Here is a 21,911-nt window from a genome sequence, read left to right as displayed (position 1 = left end):
CAACTCGGTCACACTCATATCACTCCACCCGTATTTTTCTTGCACACTTAGGAGTGCAAGCAGTGTCTTCAGGTGAGATACGCGGCACCCATCACATAATGGTATGGATGCTTCCTCTCTAAGCGGATCAGAAGTCTCGATATCCATGGGTATCAATGCATCGATCATTGCCTCCATCTCAGGCTCCAAGATTGTAGGTAAGTCTAGAAGGCGACCTGTCTCCTCTGGTATTGATAGTATAGATTGGGTAGTACCTTCCAAGTAGTGGATTGGCTCAAGTACTCCATCCATCGCACACCCACGAACTCTTCTAACTGGCCGCAAAGGGTGCACTCCTCCTTGGGATGAGACCTCACCTCCCTGGATAGAAAATTTGCCAATCACACCCAATGTTTTTGTATATGGTATTCAATTAGCTTATGAATACAATGCATGATTGATATACACCTTTCTTACCATTTGCTCAAAATCTGAGATCACCTAATCAATGATTTTAGATTAAAACTCGCCGAAGCGTCGTACATATTCTATAGATAATCAATGTTTTCGTCTAATTTCCAGCTTACATTGAGAGCAAGGACATGGGATACGCTGATTAAGATACGCCTCGGGATCCTGAACATCTTGACCTTCATCATTTTCCATTTGGTCTACGTTACGACAAATAATTTGTTTTTGTTATTATTCTTTTTTTCTTTCTTAAATTGTTTGAGAAGGGATTTCTTCTCTTGTAACTCAACAAAATTAACATATGTAAAGTCTCCACCCATCCACAAATTAACATATGTTGAAGTTTTCTCCATCTCGTGATATTGCACCGGACCTCAATGGACCTTGCCACCACTCTCTCTTTGTTTTTTATCCATTCATTCTCTTCTCTCCTTCCATCTCTCTCTCTTTTTCTCTTTCTTTATTATGTTGTATGTTTATTCCTTCTCTCTCATTCCTTCTTCATGTTTCTCTTCCTCTCCCTCTCTCATTTCCTTTAACAAAATCTCTCTCTCTCTCTCTCTACTACTACCACTACCACTACAATAAACACGAAAAGAAGAAGAAAAAAAAACTACTACTACTACTGCTACAACAACAACAACAAAGAAGAGAAGAAGAAAAAACTACTACTACTACCACTACTACTACAACAACAACAAACAAGAAAACTAAACAACAATAAAAAAGAAAAGAAAAAAAACTACTACTACAACAATAACAACAACAAACAAGAAAACCACTACCACTACCACTACCACTACCACTACCACTGCCACTACCACTACCACTACCACTGCCACTACCACTACCACTACCACTACCACTGCCACTGCCACTGCCACTGCCACTGCCACTGCCACTACCACTACCACTACCACTACCACTACCACGACGACCACGACCACGGTTAGCTATATATAGTCTGTCTATATATAGCGCCCCAGGTCCCCTCTATATATTCCTATCATGTGTGCTCAGTTGAACACTTTTGGGGTTCCACTTTCGGTGTCTCGTGTCTCTCTTCCTCCGTTCCTCGTCTCCCTCGCGCACTGTTCAAGAACCATGACCACTACCACGACCACTACTACCACGACCACGACCATGACCAGGACCATGACCATGACCATGACCACGACCACGACTACTACCACGACTACTACCACGACTACGACTATGACTACAACTATGACTATGACTACCACAACCACAAATTACTACCACTACCACTACCACTACAATAAACAAGAAAAGAAGAAAAAACAACAACAACAACAACTACTATGACAACAACAAACAAGAAAAGAAGAAAAAACTACTACTACTACAACAAAAACAACAACAACAACAACAAACAAGAAAACTAAACAAAAATAAACAAGAAAAGGAAAATACTACTACTACTACGAACAACAAAACTACTATTACTACTACTAGTACTACTACAACAATCACGACTATGACAACTATGACCATGACTACGACTACCACAACAATAACAAACAAGAAAAGAAGAAATTAAACAACAACTACTACTACTATCACTACCACTACCACTACTAATACGACTACCACAACAACAACAAACAAGAAAATAAGAAATTAAACAACAACAATTGCCACTGCCACTGCCACTGCCACTGCCACTGCCACTGCCACTGCTACTACTACTACTACTACTACTACTACTACTACTACTACGACTACGACTGCCACAACAACAACAAACAAGAAAAAAAGAAAAGAAGAAATAAAACAAAAATAACAATAACAACAACCTCTCCCTCCCTCTCTCTCTTTCTCCCTTCCTCCCTCTCCCTCTCTTTCTCTCTTTCCCTATTATGTTTAATGTTTTCTCCCCCTCTCTCTTGTTCCTTCTTTCCTCTCTCTTCCTCCCCCTCTCTCATTTCCTCTCTTTCTCTCTCAATACACATGATTTTTAATAAAAATAAGTAAAAGAAAAGGAGAGAGAAAAAAAGCAAGAGGGAACAAAGCACTCAATGCAAAGGCTCGAGGATGGATTCGGCGGCTCCTCTTCGCGATGGCAGCTTCTCTTCGCCCTCCATACACTTCCTCCTCTTCTTTGCAAATGGTGGCGGTAGCGGTGAGAAGCTTTCATTCTCTCTCTTTCTCTCTTTCTCTCCCTCTCCCTCTCAAATGCAAGATGGAGTTCGCTCTCTCTTTCATTTGTTCACAGAAAATGTTGAACAATGTGCGAGGGAGACGAGGAACGGAGGAAGAGAGACACGAGACACCAAAAGTGGAACCCGAGAAGTGTGTCAACTTAGCACACATGATAGGAATATATAGAGGGGACTTGGGGCGCTATATATAGACAGACTATATCATCAAAAGAGCTTTATCACTCCTAAATACACAACATGTAAAATAGAGATAAGCAACATCACTGCAAAATATAAAATCTCCAAGAAATTCCTTCAACTAAACTTGGGATATAAGCAGTATATCTGTCACATCAAAACTTAAAGAAAAATGTTATAGTGACATTAGAACAACACAAGGTCTATAGAGACAGTTTGTGACACCACTTTATAGACAACATAACACATGTAGGGCCCCATGAACAGAATATAAATTTAAAAAAAAATTCATCAACTAGAATATAGACGCTCATCAGCTAGAATGAAATAATGTGTCATCAGCTAGAATTTAGATGCTCATTAGGAAAGAATATAAAAGAAACAATTTGTCATCAGCTGGAATATAGACCCTCATCAGCTGGAAAGAATATAAACAAAACAATGTATCATCAGCTAGAATATAGACACTCATCAATTGAATAACGAACGAGGACGATAATCATGAAGCATGGCAATATCAACATCCAAAAGTAGGGAATGAAGCATCAATGGAATAACGAACGAGGGCAAGCATCATGAAGCATTGCAATACCAACATACCAAAGCATTGAGTGAAATATTAATTGAATGCTGCACCTACAAACTCTAGAGTATAATGCACAAGCTACATCCGAGACTGTGGGAAGCTATCTCCAAAAGCATTCGCAAAAGGAGCACTTAACACTACAGGTGTAAATAATATCAACAGAAATATTATCCTTGCAAACAGTCCCATCATCTCTAGTGCTGCAAGTAAAAATGATACAACATGTGACGGTGAGCCTCCTGATTGGCTATAAGATGAGTTAGTGCCTTGAGCTTCACATATGGGCCGATCAATGATACCAAATATCAATACCATTACTCCAAGACAAGCATGTGAGCGAGTACACGAAAAACTCAAAGCCCTAACAATCATTCCATAGTAGGACATGGTTCCATTGTGAGATGGCTTTGTGCCACTAAAGTGGCCTTTTCATTTCAACAGAGGTCCCAAAACCTTGTACGCGTTGGCATCATTCCATGAAGGAGAAAATCCTAACTACTCAGCCACTACTGACTTCCAAGAAACTCTAAATTTTTTACACCGCATACTGCCAAAGCCGTGCAGGAGGTGCTCTACACGCATTGCCCCATGTGGAAAAGTGAGATAATCTTTGCTATTCTTGCACTAATGTGTGGATGGGCCTGGGGGGCCAGGCTCTGCAAACGGAGGCATCAAGCCGATGCGAAAGGAGGAATTTGCTGCTGCATGTGCAAACGAAGGCATCAAGCCAATGCAAAAGGACGAATTTGCTACTACATGCCGTCTGATGAATCGTGCCGGAGTGAGCGTTTGCGCGGGGGTGGAAGGTTTTGGAGATGGAGGAGAAAATAGGGGAAGATATGGATCCATATCTGGCAGCAACGGTCAGGTCACTACGGGGAGGGGGCAAGGTCATTATAGAGGGAGCGGGGGCCCGACTGGGCGTTCTTGCCTTATGCTAGTGATGTTTGAGGCAAAGGAGCCTCCTAGCGAACATAATGGGAGAGACGGAGGGGGCTAGGTTACCATGGCCAACGGCAGGTACAACAAGGCAAGATAGTCTCACCTCTACCGACCTATGCCTGCTTTGATACCATGTTAAACAATGCGTGAGGGAGACGAGGAATGGAGGAAGAGAGAGGAGAAGAGAGACACGAGACACCGAAAGTGGAACCCCAGATTGTGTCAACTGAGCACACATGATAGGAATATATAGAGGGGACTTGGGGTGCTATATATAGATAGACTATATATAGCTAACACAAAATAACATACTCGAGTTTTCGATCACGTTTTTTTGTCTAAGTACCGTCGCTATTTGCGTCGGAAAGCACCGTCACTATGCCTCTGTATCCTTGTAGTGAGATACTCCTAAGTTGATGCTTGATGTATCAAATATTTAAGAGGTATGAAGAAATTCTTTGTTTCAAACTCAAAATTTTCATGTTTGTATGTTTTTTATGCTCTACTTTGAGATTGATTGTAGATGTGTTCAAGGCTACATGAGGCATTGTTGGTAGTTTGGTTTAGCATGTGGCTTGTGTGGTATTTTAAAAATTTTCATGTTTGTATTGTTCATCAACAAATTTGATTATCCTAACCAACACTTCTTAATATCTCGTTATCAGGTTGTGACAAAGGCTTGTCATGATCATTGCTTGCATAAATATCTCATTTTTTGTGCCCCTACTTAGGAGTGCCAAAAAAGTTGACAATGTTCATGATTTGTGGATTGATTTTTTGTTTTGAGATTGTTTTCCAATGGCCAGTACATTTCTTGAATTTTATGGAAAGAAGGGAGAGGATTCTAAGCAATTCCTCAAAAATTTGGAGCTTGGATATATTATCCAGTGAATAAGTGACTCAACCCTAAAACTCCAAATTCTAAAATTTTAGTTTTTGGATGAAGCTTGTAATTGGTTTGAGAACTATAAGAAAACTCTTAGATTGAGAAATCCTTCGTTCCTATGGAATATGAAGTAATAAGTAAGGATTTCTTGACTGTTTTAAAGAAACCAAAACTTCTCAAGATCTTTGGAGAAAAATAGAAACTTGTTAGAAAAAAGAACACCAAACCATAGAACTTTTTGCTTTAGAGGACACCAGACTTTGGGATCGTTGGAATGTATCTTTAGGCCTTGGAGAGAAAGGATAAAAAATAAAACCAAGTACTTTTGAGGAAGTTGTAATGATTTCCATAGAAAAAGAGAGAAAATTTGAGAAAATACAAAAGAGAGAGCCATATAAAATAGCTAAGGTTGAAAATAGAGACCAAAATTGGCAAGAGGATTGGCAAAACTTTCAAAATTTAACAAGACAAAATACTCAATTAGCATCAAAGATTGAAGATCATTTGTCAGGTCAAATGCAAAACATGAGATTAGGAGCTTTGAGAGGAAGACCTTAGGGAAGAGGAAGTGGAGGACCAGTAGGACAAACTAGTTAGGAAAATATTGGAAGTGGAAGAGGAGGAAATGGGAGAGGATATTTTCGAAGACCAATGGTGACTGGATTTTTCTATGGAGAGTTAGGTCATGTAAGCACAAATTGTCCTTATCCACCTAGAGCAAGAGGGGATATGCATCCTTTACCTAATAGAAAAATTCATTTTGGGATAGAAATAAACAATGATTCTACATTACCAGATCCTAGGTTGACTGAATAGAAGAAAGGAAAAATTTCCATTAATTGTATTCTTTTAGAAAATCAGAATCAAGAAAAGAAAACAATTGATGTAATGCCTGTAATAAAAGGAGAGATGCTGAGAGAGATAAACCTCAAACTAGTAAGGCTAGTGAGGAAAGAGGAAGAAAAACAAAGAGAGTAGAGAAGAGAGAGAAGAGAGAAGAAAATAAATCGAGAGTACCTAGAAAACATTATCAAGTTGCTAATATTCCTTTGGGGGAAGGAGAGAGTGATTATGACCTTACAAGGGATATGATGGGTAAGAGAGCTGATATATCTTTTGCCCAGTTGATAGAGTTATGCCCTAAGATGAGAGGAAAATGGAAGAAATTAGTGAATCCAAAATTCGAGGGAAAAAAGAAAGGAACACTGAGAGTTTTGAGTGTAGAAGAATTGCTTCATATTTGTCCAATTGTTGATTCTTGGTATAAGAATAAAAAAATAGATGAAGTATAAATTGATGGAGGAAAACTAATTTGTTTAAATACTCGGGCTTGTGTAGAGTACTTTGGACTTTGAATTATTGATGGGTCTAAGTTTCGAATTATTGATGGGTCTAATCATGATAAATTAGTGAGGTGCTTAGGTATCATTTAGATTTTGGAAATGAAGGTTTATGGAATGTCAATGAAAATTGATTGTCATGTTATGCTAATAGGGTTGGGAGCTTTTCCACTTATACTCGGTAGGCCTTGTCCTAGGAAAGTAAGAGAAATACAACATTGGGGGTAATGAATCATAACAATTTATGATTGAAGGGGAGTAGCAAAAAAGTTTGACATGTCATATAGAAAAGTGTCGAGAAACATGGATCTTGAACATACATGAAGACTGATGACTAGAAACAGACTTTCACTCAAGTGAATTAGGTTCCAAGATAGATTAGCTTGGACTCATAAACACAGTCTTGATTGCGAGCTTCTCCACTATCCTCACTATGTATATGGGATTCAGGACATCTCTTCCTAGAGCATACATCATTTGTTATTTCTCAACACCCCCCCTCAAATGAGAGTCCCTAAACTTGCTGGCTTTTGCCCCCCATACATGATAACATGGCCCGGGAGACTAGCTCATACATAGCCTAGTCAAGTTAAAGCTTGAGACTTTACATCTTTGGCAAGGGTTTTTACAAAGAAAATCCACTATGGGAACAAATTCTTTAGAAAAATCTATCAAAGTTGTTGATGGTAGCAGAAGCATCTTCTTCTTCTTCTTCATTCATGAATTGACTTTGGTAGTGGTCATTCTACATCTGTTGTGCTCTTTTCTTAATGAAAACATTCATTAGCAATAGCCAGTCTTACCACAATAATGAAATGTCATCCGAATTTTATTGTCAGTGTTGAATCCTTTACCTCTTCCTTTGGGTCCAACAGCTCCTTTGGTGTATAATAGATTTTCCCTAGATGATGGAATATCATCTTTTGCATTCTTGTTCTTTTGTTTGTTCTCTTCATCAAGAAGAGAGTGCTCAATATCTTTAAGTGAGAGACTAGGAACATTGCTTAGTGTTGAAACAAGGTTCTCATATGGTTCATGATTAACATTGGCAAGTAGCTGTAACGTGTCCCCTAGTATCATCCAGGACACGTCTTAGCAGTCCATCGGAAAGGATGTCTAGAAAACTCCGCCCGGCACTCCCATGGAATGTTACGGGTTTTGCGATCTAGGTCTTCCCGCGGCTGCCACATAGCGGAAGCATCCTGGCCGTTCCCACTTAGGATCGATCGGAATTAGGGTTTTCCTGATTGGTCATTAGCTAACAGCAACTAGCGTCAGACCTGAGCGAACTACTTTACGCAGAAACGCCAGGTCCGAAGTGGTTTTACGCTGCACTTGGTTCAAGGAGAATGGGAAACGAGAGGGATGCAAGGCTCAACCTCTCTGCCATAAGGCATAGTCCCATTCCGTTCCCCTAAAACAACGTAAATCGGTTAAGACGTAACTCTAGGTCATTGCTCTCGTTATTCGTTTTGATGATGATGATCATCCCGCTGTTCTTCGAGATTTTTGAGAAAATTTCCCGGCTAACCGGGACCACCCAACCGTAGGACAGACCCATGCTCCATCCTCCGCACTTTCCTCAGTTTGTCTTAGTTAAGTAATTATCTAACACATTAATTTGACATATTACAATCATCTTTCTTTAATTAATCCTATTAAGCACTGGTTCCTTCACGTAATCTTATCAGGTGACATAGAAAAACAATATCAAACAAATTCTTTATTATCATTTCATCATTTTATCTTTGAAATACAAGGAGTTCCGCCCGTAGGCTTGTCCATAATCCGCTCGAAGGCTATCCAGTAATTCCTAGGGATTACTATTCCAAGCTTCCGCCTGTAAACTAGTATGTGGGCCTCGAGATCCAATCCCGAGTCACGTTAGCCTCTTGTGCAGGACCCGGAAGGCGAGGGATTTACGGCCAGAGCCCCCCCTGGCACCCAAGCGTCCTCCTGCTCCAACTAGAACTCAACGGAGAGACCTCTCGCGGCGGGTTCGGTCCACATTCCCGGCGCGGTCAACAACCCCCTTGGTTAGGGTCAGGCAGGCAGTCGGGGGTTACTGAAGCTGCCTCTCCCTTCAGGCCTTCAACCTGAAGCATTAGATATCTTTTCATCCTTTAGTTCTTTGAGCAAACAATGCAAACAGTGCTTTCTAAACTGTTACAAGCACAATCAATTCCAGTGGTCGTTTATTTGGCCAATTGCTAAGGAGTGAATCTTTCTCTCCGAATGCATCCAGCACTTGATCCGGGATCAATTGTGACTTGGCAAGATCCCCAAGGGTTTGTTTTTTAACCCTATATCCTTGGGTTAGGGCCATACCCTGTTAACCCAACTTAACCAATACCTTAGGTTTTATTAACAGTAAATCCTGGCGACCATGTCGCTCCAATTTATTGATTGATCCTTTGCTTCCAAGCAAATACCTAACTTCCCTTATCTTGGCAATTTTTCCCAAGAAAGGTGATATAAGAGGATGACTACTCATCCTCTTGCAAGTTTAACTTGCACAAGAACGTGCCAACCTCATTCTAAGGAATGGCAAAACTCTCTTGTGAACAAACCACAAGTCCATGCGACGTTGCAACTTGTGGCACAAGTGTCGCATCTATTCCATGGGATCATTTCACTCATTAAACGGCATTTTCTGGTCACGGAATTATCTCTAGAAAAGAAGTAGGGTTTAGGGTGTCTTCTTACCCAACCCATTCCTAATTACACTAGGCCGACAATGTTTGGGTCCTAGGGATTCCAACTCAATCCGAGTTTCATCATTTGAACGAGTGATCCTTAGGGTAGAAAACCTTAGATCATTTTATGCACGAGCGTCCAATTTTCCCTACATTCCATGAATGTGGGTAGGACCTTTGGTTCAAGGGTTTCGTCTTGGCAACAAGTGCAAAACTAGGCCGAGTCCTTAACGTGCTAAACCCTAGTTAGCACTTGGGTTATTTATCGTATCAGTTGAGCCATCCTATGTGAATCCCTTGCAAGTTAGGTGATTTAGATAATTCGATCTACTTGTCTTGTGACAAGGACGAACCATCCCTAGAGATGTTAACTTGATCTTAAAGGAGAAAGCTAGTTGTAACATCTCACAATTCACGTAAACACGCAATTCATTGCTTCTACGTACCCCTAAATTTGCAATAACCCTAACTTTTCTTTTTAAGATCAAAACGCATGTTAAATTGCGGCATAACTTCCATTGATCCTACTAGGACTTGCATTCAAGAATTATGCCCACAATTCTTTTTTAAGCTTTTAAGATTTCATGCTTCAATAAACCATGCAGCCTTTCCCTAAATACAACTCTTGATGAATGAAATTTTTCGTATGACGAATGTGCAACATGCACTCCTTTCCTGACTACTACGTAGTGAAATTCATGCCAAAAGAAAACTAGAGTTAATCTATTCCAATTTACAATCACATACCACACGCAAATTCCTAGAATCATTTCCATGCTCTTCTATTTCTTACGAGGTTAATGACTTTCCCTAATGAATCATTCAATGAATATTTGTCTAAAAATGTGACGTGCGATTAATCTTCCCATGCTTAGTCAAAGGTGCACTTTAATAATTTCAACCTTATAATGATAGGCAATAGGTGTTCTAGGCCGTCACTTTGACATGCACGACAAGGCAACATACTATTAAGGACGTTAAATGGATAGACAATTTCTTTATATGGAATATACCAATGATCTAATTTCATGTCATGAACTAATTCTAATCATTGTTTGAATAGTCGATTTATTTCCAGTTGCATTTAACTTGACTAGGTGATTTTGAGCATGCATAGGTGCTTCCTAATCCATGAAGTTATCGTGATTAATGCAATGCTTTTGCGTGGAATCAAAACTAGTAAAAACCTGGACTTGTAGGCTTGGGGAGATATCCACGTGAATATTAGGAGAAGAACCTCTCGTAGGCGCACCTTGTGACTTTTTAGGGGCCATCGTAGGCGTAATTACGAACTTCCAATTTGCCTTTACCCTTACCCGATCGGTGAATTTACTTGCCTTGGTACGCAGCCTCAAGATCTTGCCCTTCTCCCTCCTATGCAGGAGATCCCTTCTAAAGTGTGGATCCTTGAGAATACCGGCTTGCGGAATTTGGCCTTATGGGAGGCCTTGCGGGGTTGGAGCTTGGTTTGTGGAAATGGGGCTCCTACAAAGTTCTTGGAAATGGGGATTTTATGAATGGAGTTTCAAAAATTGAGGCCTTACGAGGGTGTTCGCGGAAAGGGCTCTTGCGAATGGGCCTTGCAAGAATGGAGGCTTTAAGAGCTTCTTCTTCTTCTTTTAAAATCCCGGGGCTAGGAATGGACTTATGGGTGCCTCGCGGGAATGGGGGTTAAGGAAGCCCCCTTAGAAGATTTTTAAAAGAAGCTTCTAAGATACTTCTAGCTAAGGACTAATCTGAAGTGGAAGAGGGAGGGGGTAATAATGAAATGCAAAAAGGAGACGGCGAACTGGGAATTGGCAGCTGGTGGCGACGTGAATTACGGCCAATGGCGGCACGCACGGCGGAGCTGGTGGTTGGATTGGGCGGCGAAATCCACGGTTGGGCGGCGTCAACAATAGCTTCCCTCTCTCTCTCCACGACCTCAGCACGGCATCCTTTGCTTCCCCCCTTCACGACTGCCTAGCGTCTCCACTCATCCTCTCCCTCTCACGGTAGCAACAACGTCTTCTCTTGCTCCATGGCCAACCTCAGCAGTCTGACCATTCTCCTCTCTCCTCTTCAACACTCCCCTTCTCAGCTGTTGTCGATGTGGGCCTCCCCCAACTCATGGCAGCTCAAGCACCTTGTCCCCTCCCTCTCGATGGCCAGCATCAACCCTCACACTCCACGATAGCGACCAACGGGAGCGTCAGAGTTCTCAACTCTTCCCTTTTCCCCCCTTCCAACCCATAGCCATGATTTTTTAGGGAGAGGGAGAGGTAGATCCCTCCCCCACGTGGCATCGGGCATGCTTCATTCGTCTCATGGCATCCAGCAAGTAGCTTGGTGGCCATTACTATTCCCTTCTCCTCCAGCACAATAGTTGGCTGGAGAAGAGAGGGATAATCAATAAAAAACAATTTCATTATCCTAACCTTTTAGCCTCCTAAGAGGAGATTCGCATGCAGAATGCGTGGTTTAGATTCGTGAATGTTACAATAGCACTGCTATTGCCTCATTCTCATCAATGGTCTTTTTAAGAGTTTCTAGTTGAGTTCTAAGGCTCTTGAACTTATTGATGTGTACAGTCATAGACGAATTGTCTTTAACATCCAACTTATAAAACTACATGAGTAATTTTACCTTTGAGTTCTTTGCTTGTGTACCAAAGATCCTGTCAAGATCTTCCCATGCCTTCTTTGCATTCCCTGATGCTAGAGATGTGGTGTAATACATCAACTGATAGACCTAGGAAATAATACCTAGAGCTTTGTTGTTCATCTTCTTCCATGCCTTTGTTTTAGGATAGTGTTTTGTAGCATCTTCCTCTTTACCATCTTTTTCTTGTCATCTACATCATCTTCTTCAAATAGATCCCATAGGTCTTTCCCCATGAGATGGTACATGTTTTTCTCCTTCTAGGTGTCAAAGCCTTCACCATTAAACTTTGCTATCTATTCTAGTTCAGCCATCTTCTTAGAAGGAGGTCTTACCACAAGGACACTCGGGCAGTGTCTATGCTTTTACAAAGAAATTAAGACTCGCAAATGGATTTGATCAATAGGGATTTAAACCATTACAAGTGCTGAGAATGAACTTTTGAGAAACCGAGGTAAAATCAGTGAATTCATGAGTGAGTTAAATACACAGGTGCTAAAAGACACTGATTGAGTATCAAGAGATACTATTGATGTTGAGTCTCCTTGTTGAGCTAGATGTTGTTGACTTGATTCTTGCAAATCTTCAAAAATCCTCAAAGACTTGTCCTCCTTGTTGATTAATGAGTGGCGTTGAGTAGATGAGAGTTGCAAGGGGTCCCTTGAGCCTTCCAACTAGCAAAGATAAGCAAATGAAGTGAGAAATTAAGCTTAGTCAACTTTGGCTATGGTAGACTGTGATTAGGGTTCTCAGCCCAACTCATTTTTTCCTTCTAGTAGCGCAACCTGTCAATGATTTGGCCTAAGATTTAATAGGAAGATATCCTATATTATGGGCTTTGAATTCCCCATATACGTAGAATAAATCGTAGCCTCCACAAGTAGTGCAAATTGTACAATTGCAATGCTACTTTGAGGAAGGGCCAATGTCAAGGTTTATTGTGCCATGATGAGAGGCCTTGAACTGAGGATGATATCTTTAGAAGAAAGGTTGCAAGGATATGGTCTCTATTGAGATATCTAGTTCCTCCACCAGAGTAGGGTGCTGCTGGCCATGGCAGACCAACATGTAGGAAGTGTAGATGAAGTGAGATGTAAGCTCATACACTTGTCTTGAGTTGTGAGAAGGGGGAGGACCAGGGAGAAGAGATAAACTGAGCTCATCATGGCTTTGATACCATGTTGAGAAACATGGATCTTGATTACAATTTAGCTATGGAGGCTTGAACTCTTAAGCAAGAGACATGAAGACTCATGACTAGACACAGACTTTCACTCAAGTGAATTAGGTTCCAATATAGATTAGCTTGGACTCATAAACACAATCTTGAGTGGACAAGAACATAGAATCTAAGTACAAAATACAATAGCATTGCATGAAAAAGTGAACCAAGTACATACTTTTATAGCTTTCTAGCTTCTCTTCCTAGAGCATACATCATTTATTATTTCTCAACAAAAAGAACTGATGAATGAGAATGATAGTGAAGAAGAAGAAGAGGATGGAATGATAGCTCTAATGAGAAAGATGATAGTGAGGATGAGAGTTTAGAAAGTGATTCTAGTCAGGAGGTAACATCTATTGCACTTGAGTTAGTTAATCTGGAGAGAGACAAGAGAGCCGAGAATTTCCCAATGAAAGAACTAAGTGTTTAAGAGAAGAGAAGAGTATTGAGAAGGATTTTTTGAGTTTGTTAAAAGACCACGAGGAGGAGAGATTAGAAATTGTAAGGTTCCAAGATGAAGTTGAGGGTTTAGATTTATTTTCTAGTGAGTTTGTTAGGATTTGTAGTAAGTTTCTGGATGTGATTGTTGATCAAGAGAGCTTTGTGATTTTGATGGTGTTGGTGTTGTTGACTTTGGTTAGTCTTTTGATTTGGTTAATGTGGTTTGAGTAGCCTTGGATAGGATATTTTTTTGTTGCTAATGTGGTTTTGAGTAGACCTAAGCTCATGCTTCCTGATAGTTGTATGGATGATTGTATAGTTGATTTAGGCAACACTAACGAAGAAAAAACTTTATCTGATAGTCTTTTGGTTTCTTTGAGTTCTCCTAGAGTTTGTGATGATTCTGATTGGAGTTTTGAGGACCCTAAGAGTGACATTGATGAGGATGTGAAAAGAAATTTGAATAAGGCTTTGGAAAGGATTGAAAAGTTGAGGGAAGATAGATCTAAAACTTAGGTCAAATAGTGTAAAAGAGATTGTGAGGTTGAAGTTGAAGAGGACTTGACAATTGGGTGTTTGGAAAAGGATTATGACCCTAATGAGTTACCTGTTTCTATTTGTGAAGAGACTCTTAAGTTTTTTTATGGGGAATGCTATGGAAATGGTGGACCGATTTGTTTGTGGAGTTGAAGAGATGAAGTCTTGTTGTTTGGATGGATGTCTTGGAAAGGTTTCTCATTTTGATGAGTTTCAATTTGATGAGGATAGTGGTATGTTTAGATATTTTGTGGTACTCAAAGATGTTTTTCTAGTTTACTCTAAGATGTTTGCAATCTTTGTGAATGGAATTGATTTTGGCAACATAGAAAGGGTTGAAAACTTGTTCAAAAACCGTAGAAATGTTACATTTTCCATTTGGGAGGATGAGAGGGGTATGTGGATTGTTGCGTGATGATAAGGTGTTTTGTTTTGACATTGTGGGATGTTTTAAGAACTTTGGATTAATTAAGGATTTTGTGGATTTTGCAAAGAAATTTGTGGATGACTTTTTTGTGCTCATTGATCAATTGTTTGAGAATGATGTGCCATTGGTTTTTTTTAATTTATAAGTTTGAAGAACTCGGGGATAGAGTGTTGGATTCTTTTTTTATTAGCTCATTATAAATGTTGCGTCGTTTTATGAAAACAAATGTTGCACATGAATGTTTGCAAACTAGGGGGAGGGCTAAATATGTCAAGTGTTTTTCTAAAAACTGAAAACCCCTAGTAGAACTATAGATATATTGGATTTGATAGCTTAGTGGTTTGAGTGGTTGATTGTTTTGTCATTTTGTAGTAGGATTTTCTGTGTTTATGTAGATTATGATTTGTTTTTGTTATTTTGTTTGATTTATGAGCATGGAAACTTGATAGCCTTAGTCGAGTTTGTTGATTTTTTTGGACAGGTTGAAGCTAGAGTTTGCTGCTAAACATCGTAGAATAGGTAAGTTTTCTTACCGAGACTTTTGCATCATCACATCGATTATGGGTTCATGAGCACTTCACGTTGCACTTGCTCTATTCATTTCATTCAAGAGTCGTCTCTTGATTTTATCAAATACTTCCATGCCATGGGTTGGGTCGATGCATGTTTTGCACCATCATTGAGGACTAGCACGGCATGAAGCCTGTTGCAGCTATATGCAATAAATCTTGGATACATGCGCACATGGGAGAGCACCTTCATTGAGTATGCACTATTTCTTCCACACACGAGTTGAGAATTTTCATCACTAAGTTAGGAACCTCTGGTTGAGTGGAAAAGGTGGTTGGATAACTTTGAGGGTCGTGGATACTGCCAGTTGTGAGATGGGTTGTTTTCTTGGTTGTTATCTTAAGGACCATTAATTTTTAGAGAGATTGGGAGATTTTGGGTGGGTGGAGAGGATTTCAATGATTTTTTTTCTTGAGTGTTGAGAGGACAGGATAAGGATCATAATCAAGCCAAGGAATTGTGTTTGCATTTTAAATGATGCATGGGTACATGTAGATAGGCTAGGCACAATTTTTTTAGTGCATTCATATTTTCATGTGGAAACATCACTTGTCTAATCATATCACATGGATCTAATGTTGTATCTTTTATCAAATCATGTTTGGTTGAGCATAGTGTACATCCTACAAAGCGTGAAACTGATAGCAAGAAAAAAAATGGAGATTATTCTCAAAGGAGCATTAACAGGTGCTATGAAGAAGAAAAAATTTAAAGAAGATCAATGACAAGATAATGGATGAGATCCTAGTATGGACATTGTTGGTTTCAACTATCCTCATGTCCAAAGGAGAAAGAAAGAGGCGTTAGTTTGTGGTCACTCATCAAGGACAACATTGGGAATGATTTAACATGAGTTTTCCTTCTCGAGTATTTTAATGAACCTATCTCTTCATTGTAGAAGTGCTTTGAGGATTTGGAGTATTCCTATCTTCTTGATCGGGCTTATGAACAAGGAAAATAGAGCAATCATTTTATGAGGATATTGAATACTGCGGTGTTTGCCATTTCTGAGTATTAATTCACAAGAAAAGAGGTCAAGAAAGTGGATCTAGATACTACTCTTGTTGATGAGGTCCAATAGCCAAATGAAGAAGATACTAGGGGACTTGGGCATGAGAAGCATTGCAAGGGGAATGCAACTAATTCAAATCATGAAAAACAAAACATGATTTTCTAGAAGGAGACTTAGATGAAGGTGATGATATCTTTTTTAACACTACTAAAGTTCTTTTAGTGTCATCATATTGAAGGCAATTTTGCAAATTCTCTAGGTTGTATTTTTTATCCCAAAGATGTGTCTTGTTTATGTTCTTTGAGGGCATCAAAGTGGAGGAGGTGGCATGTGGAGTGCAAGTTGAGGAACTCGTCATGATCACCAAGCATGGAAGGCAACCAACAAGAAGTGTGTTGGAACTATTGTGGAAGAGATCACACAATTGAGCACCATCAACTCCCAATCCCTAGTGGAGGAGAAGAAAACTAAGTGGTAAGGTCGACACTATGGTTTCTTACCAAGGTTGCAACATTGACGTGATTATGGCTCTTCATTATCTGAGAAAATTCTTTAAATATTATGATATAAAATTTAGATCTTTTTAACGAAGGTATGCTGATAGGAATCAAATGGTTTGAAGGGAAACATCATTGGAAACATTGATATGATTCCCCAAGTATTTGTCATCATTATCTTAAGAGCTATGTTTTGGGCATTAATTGGAAGCATCACATGAAATGTGTAGTTAGCGACTTTCTAAAATGCAGACAGAGATAACTGTTTTCTCTGAACACAAAGGTGGCAACTTCAACATTTTGTCAAAAATGGAAGGGAAGTTAAAATAGTTTAAAAACTTAAAAGCTTTTAAGGTTAGAACCTTGAAAGTTTTGAGTTTAAAAAGCATTGTTACGCGAGTCGTGATTGAGAGCAAGCCTCACTCACAACCCGATGACGAGACGTTCAGAAATGCTAGTGAGAATTATTGACTTTGTCAAATCCAGAACACAACACAAAAATTTTAAATATTCAACAAACTCCACATGAACCACACATGAAACCAAATGCCAAACAATGCCTCTCATAGCTCAAACAACTTAAAACCCAAATCCAGGTAGAGCATCACACACATACAAAATGTTCGAGAGAGACACAAACTTCAAAATCAATAACCAATAATAATAAACTCTCGTACCTTGATACAAACTTGAGCAGACACTCAGCACTTCAATGTCTAAATTATTCGACTTCATAAAAAATCACATCAAGACCACACTCTCCCATAATGTGATCATCCACTCTCCTCTCATGATACAAGAATTTTTCTTGGGATAAGGCCAAGTTAGGCCTCTCAAACCTCCCTTATATAGTTTTTCTCTAACATACCCAAGTTGGGTTTCTAGGATTTTTGCTTTTCCAAAATAGACTTAGGCTTTTTAAGCCTTTAGCTTTTCAAAACACAAACATTAAAAGCTTTTAAGGCTTGAAAAAAAAAACTGATTGTCAAAGCCACCAATTAGGCCACCACATGCATTTTAAAACACCATTTTTGTCTGCAAAGAAGTCATTCTTATGTGTATGCTGCCACCACCTACCAATCATTGCCCATTCTATGTTACCCTTTTTTGCCATTACTTCCTTCTGCCATCTGTTGAATGGATTGCCCACCAATCAGGCTGTGTTGATGCCATCATGCTTCATTAATTTATGACATCATGTCTTGTCCATGATCAACAAATTATGCCATTTTTTTGAGTACATGTGTACTCATCATTATCAAGCCAGATTGCATTTCTATCTTGTCAACCTAATAGAACGTCATCAAGCCACAATTATCGCCATCTTCCCAACATCAATGATAGCCATATCAGCTCATAATGTTGCCTTCTAAGTATCGATTTTGAACCACTTTTATACCGTAGCTAATTTCCTCTTTCATCTTTGAGGTATGTGGCAACCTTCAATGTGCCTTCATGACCTTTGGATAATTAAATCTTGTTGTTGTGTCCAATTATCAACCTATGGTAATATATTAAAATTGCCAATTTATCTATCATGTTCTTCCTCTCTCAAAAATAACTGTCGAGACAAGTTTCCACATTCATGGCCTTGATTAGTCCAACATCAAATTTGATCATGATTCTTCATCAAGGAACCGCTTGACTCGCTGTGTTGTGCCATCTTTGGATCATGCCATGCCTTGTGTATTCTCATTTATTCATAATTCTTTGTATGCCTTTTTCCATAAACTCTATTGTGGAGTACACACCCTTGGAATCTCCAAAATGGACCTATATTTTCATGCAATGTGCCCTAAAAACAAAACATGATTTGAAAAATGTACATTGTGTCCATTCATTTATGATTCGAGAAAATATGCAATGTAGGATCCATGATATGCAACTAATCAATCAATGCTTCATGCAAAAAATATATATATCCACTGAAGAAATTGTGCCTAGCCTATTTACATGTACTTGTGCATCATGCAAAATGCAAAAAAAGTTGTTTTTTTATTTAAGATTCTTAGCCTCACCTCTCAATACTCAGTAAGAAGAAATATTTTACTTTGCTCCACCCCCTAAAATCTCAATATCACTCAAGAAAATGATGGTCCTCAAGATGTTGTCTAAGAAAACAACCCATCTCACAAGTGGCGGCGACCTTCAGGACCCTCTAACTCACCAAACCACCTTACCCACTCAACCAAAGGTAACTAACCTAGTGATGAATATCCCAACTCTAGTGCATGCATGAAACAATGCGTACTCAATGAAAGGTGCTTTCTGAACTGCATGTGCATCTAAGATTTACTGCATATAGTTGCAGTGGACCTCATGTTGTGCTAATGCTAAACCATGGTGTAAAATGTACTTCAACCCAACCCTTGGCATGGAAGTATTTGATTAAAACAGGAGATGATCCCCGTGTAGTGCATCAACAAGTGCAACATGAAGTACTCGTGAACCCATAATCCTCCTGACGTGCAATAGTCTCGACAAGAAAACAAACCTATTCCACAATGTTCACCAGTCTACTTGCAAACTCTAGCTTCGACCTGTCCAAAGACATACCAAACTTGACCAAGGCCATCAAGTTTCTACACTCAACAAATCCAAAAAAATTAGACAAAAGTAGATCCTAAGCTAGACAAACATAAAAAATCCATCTACAAAATGACAAAACAAACATTCAGCAAACAACTAGGGTAACAAAAACCAAACCTAACTACAGTTTGACTAGGGGTTTTCAGTTTTTAGAAAAATGCTTGGTAATGTATTAAGCTTTTGAGCCTTAAAGTGAAAGAAAAAAACAATTTGAAACGCCTAACCCAATGTATGTGAATTTAAGAGTTCTATATAAAGAGGAGAGAGAAAAATAAGGGACCCTTGCCTTCCCTGTTGTATGCAATTTGTTTAGAAGTGAAAAGAGGGTCCCATATGAAAGTATGGTTTTTTGTAAATAAGTTCATTGAATCTTGGGGAAATTTTTGGATGTTGCTGAGTTGATGCTTGATGTATCAAATATTTAAGAGGTATGAAGAAATTCTTGGTTTTGAACTCAAGATTTTCATGTTTGTATGTTGCTGATGCTCTACTTTGAGATTGATTTTAGATGCCTTCGAGGGTATATGGGGCATTGTTGGTCATTTGGTTTAGCGTGTGGCTTGTGTGGTGTTAAATTTTTTTGTGTGTTTGTGTTGTTCATCAACAAAGTCAAATATCCTAACCAAAACTCCTTAATGTCTCATTATTAGGTTGTGAGAAAGGGTTGTCTCAATCACTACTCGTGTAACACCATGTGTCAGATGTAAGAGATGTTTGTAAAGATACCATCATGGGCTAATCATAGTAAGAAAAAACCAAATGTAAATGCGATCAAAGAGTGTGAAGAGTCAATGTCATTTGCAATAGCTTGCTATAGTAAAATGAAGAGAGACACTACAAGGATATCAGGCCATAGCGACGCCGATTAGTGACGATAAATAGCGGCGTCGCTAGCAACGATACCCAAAGAAAAAAAACGTGGGCCAAACCCGAGTGTGTTTCATTTCGCGCATTCACGAAAGTCTTTGAGAGGGAGAGTGAGAGAGAGAGCGATTGTTTTTCTTAGAGGGAGAGAAAGAGAGAAAGAAGGCTTCTTACCACCGCCGCCGCCATTGCCTCCACTGCCACTGCCGCCACTGCCGTCATTCGTGAAGAGGAGGAGGAGGTGTACGGAGGGCGAAGAGGAGCCACCGTCGGGAAGAGGAGCCGCCAAAACCTTCTTCGAGTCTTTACGGTGAGTGCATTCTCTCTCTCTTTTACTTGTTTAGGGTTTAATTTATGTATATTAAGAGAGGGAGAGGAAATGAGAGAGAAAGAGAGGGAGAGGGAGAGGGAGGGGGAGGAAATGAGAGAGGGAGAGGGAGGGAGAGAGAGACAAAGAGAGGAGAGGGAGAGAGAGAAAATGGCAGAGGGAGGGGGAGGAAATGAGAGAGGGTGAGGGAGGGAGAGTGCATTCTCTCTCTTTTTTACTTGTTTTTTGTATAATTTGTGTATATTGAGAGAGGGAGAGGGAGGGAGAGAGAGAGAGAGAGAGAAAGAGAGAGAGAGGGAGGGAGAGGAAATGAGAGAGGGAGAGGGAGAGGGAGACATTAAACATAATAGGGAAATGAGAGAGGGAGAGCGAGAGGGAGGGAGACATTATACATAATAGGAAAATGAGGGAGAGGGAGAGGGAGAGGGAGGAAATGGGAGAGTGAGAGGGAGGAAATGAGAGAGAGAGAGGGAGAGAGAGAGAGAGAAAGAGAGGGAGAGGGAGAGGGAGAGGGAGAGGAAATGGCAAAGGAAGAGGGAGGGAGAGGGAGAGGGATGGAGAGAGGAAGAGAGGGGGAGGGAGATATTAAGCATAATAGGGAAATGAGAGAGGGCGAGGGAGAGGGAGGGAGACATTAAACATAATAGGGAAATCAGAGAGAAAGAGGGAGGGAGAAGAAATGAGAGAGGGAGAGGAAAAGAGAAAAAGGAAATGAGAGAGAGAGAGAGGAGAGAGAAAAAATGAGAGAATGAGAGGAGAGAGAAAAAGAGAGAAAAGATGTTAAACATAATAGGGAAAGAGAGAAAGAGAGGGTGAGGGTAAGGGAGGGAGAGAAAACGAGAGAGGGAGAGGAAGAGAGAAAAGGAAATGAGAGAGGGAGAGGAGAGAGAAAAAGAAATAAGAGAGATAGAGAGGAGAGAGAAAAAGAGAGAAAAATCATTAAACCTAATAGGGAGGGAGAGAAAATGAGAGAGGAAGAGAAAGAGAGAAAAGGAAATGAGAGAGGGAGAGAAGAGAGAAAAAGTGTTTAAACCTAATAGGGAAAGAGAGAAAGAGAGGGTCAGGGTGAGAGAGGGAGAGGAAATAAGAAAGGGAGAGAAAGAGAGAAAAGGAAATGAGAGGGGGAGAGGAGAGAGAAAAAAATGAGAGAGGGAGAGCAAAGAGAAAAATCATTAAACCTAATAGGAAAAGAGAGAAAGAGAGGGTGAGGGTGAGGGTGATGCTAGGAGGCATATTTCACGGTGGATTCTGTGCCACGGTGGATTCCGTAAGGTTTTACAATCAATTCCATAAGATTTTATTACCGGGGATCGTACACAAAGTGGATTCTTTGTGCGAGAAGTCGATGGGGACGCCTATCCTTTTCGGGCATTTTGTTAATTTTATGTGTACTATAAGCCTTGTATACGTGCCTTTGAGCTACACTCATCTCGCTAATAAGATTTCGAGAGAGTGAGGTTTTTTGGATTTTACAGGATGACTGAACAAAACATGGACGATTTTATGGCTGAAGGTGATCTA

Source organism: Lygodium microphyllum, chromosome 21 (genome assembly GCF_053477565.2).
Source record: "Lygodium microphyllum isolate KBCC chromosome 21, Lygodium_microphyllum_v1.1.10, whole genome shotgun sequence".
In the NCBI taxonomy this organism is placed as follows: domain Eukaryota; kingdom Viridiplantae; phylum Streptophyta; class Polypodiopsida; order Schizaeales; family Lygodiaceae; genus Lygodium; species Lygodium microphyllum.
Note: the sequence above shows the minus strand (reverse complement) of the source record.